A 1,674-nucleotide genomic window follows, 5' to 3' on the forward strand; every position below is an offset into this window, starting at 1 on the left:
CGCCAAGTGTGTCTCAGGGCTAAAAGGCTGCCTGACTTAACAATGCGAACATCAGAACACTAATTGTATGAAAGTAGGGGTAATTAAATTTTTTTATTTGATAATTTTTTTTTATTTGTTTCATTAAGTTGGAGTAAGCGTGGAACACCCCTGAGATCATTAAGCTTTGCAGAGAGGAACGTAGGGGTGCAAAAAAAGGAACTCCACTAATTAATTAATTGTATATTTATTATTATTTACTATTATTATTACCGGTTAATTCGGAAAAATAGAAATTGAAGTATTTTTAACTTACGAACTGTTGATCAGATCTTAATGAAATTTGATGTTTGGAAGGATATCGTGTCTCAGAGCTGTTATTTTAAATCCCGACTGGATCTGGTGACATTGGGGGGGGGGGGGATATGGGAGGGGGAAACCTAAAATCCTGGAAAAAACTTAGAGTGGAGGGATCGGGATGAAACTTGGTGGGAAAAATAAGCACAAGTCCTAGATATATGATTGACATCCCCAACGTGGTTGGGGGGAGGGGGGGGGGTAATTCTGAAAAATTAAAAAATGAGGTATTTTTAACTTATGAGCGGGTGATGAGATCTTAATGAAATTTGATGTTTGGAATGATATTGTGTCTCAGAGCTCTACTTTTAAATCCCGACCGGATATGGTGACATTGGGGGCGAGCTGGGAGGGGGAAACCTAAAACTTGGAAAACACCTTGAGTGGAGGGATCGGGATGAAACTTGGTGGGAAAAATAAGCACAAGTACTAGATACATGATTGACGTAATTGGAACGGATCCGCTCTCTTTGGGGTAGTTGGGGGGGGGGGGATAATTCTGAAAAATTAGAAAAAATGAGGTATTTTTAACTTACGAACGAGTGATCGGATCTCAATGAAATTTGATGTTTGGAAGGATATCGTGTCTCAGAGCTGTTATTTTAAATACCGACCGGATCTGGTGACATTGGGGGGGGGGGGGGGTTGGGGGTTGGAGGGGGAAACCTAAAACTTGGAAAACACTAAGAGTGGAGGGATCGGGAGGGAACTTGGTGGGAAAAATAAGCACAAGTCCTAGATACATGATTGATATAACCGGAACGGATCCGCTCTCTTTGGGGTAGTTGGGGGGGGGGATTAATTCTGAAAAATGAGGTATTTTTAACTTACGAACGGGTGATCGAATCTCAATGAAATTTAATATTTAGAAGGATATCGTGTCTCAAAGCTCTTATTTTAAGTCCCGACCGGATCTGGTGACATTGGGGGGAGTTTGGGGTGGGGGAACCTAAAATCATGGGGAAAAAATGGATGAAACTTGGTGGGGAAAATAATCAGAAGTCTTAGATACGTGATTTACATAATTGGAACGGATCCGCTCTATTTAGGGGGGGGGGGGGGGGTTAATTCTGAAAAATTAGAAAAATGGAGTATTTTTAACTTACGAAGGAATGATCGGATCTTCATAAAACTTCATAATTAGAAGGACCTCGTGACTCAGATCTCTTATTTTAAATCTCAACCGTATCCAGCGTAATTGGTGGGGGGGGCAGTTGAGGGCAACCGGAAATCTTAGAAAATACTTAAAGCGGTGAGATCAGGATGAAACTGGATGGGAAGAATAAGAACCTGTTTAAGACACGTGACTGACATAATGGGACCGGATCTGCTCTCTTT

Source organism: Artemia franciscana, chromosome 16 (assembly GCF_032884065.1).
Source record: "Artemia franciscana chromosome 16, ASM3288406v1, whole genome shotgun sequence".
NCBI lineage: Eukaryota > Metazoa > Arthropoda > Branchiopoda > Anostraca > Artemiidae > Artemia > Artemia franciscana.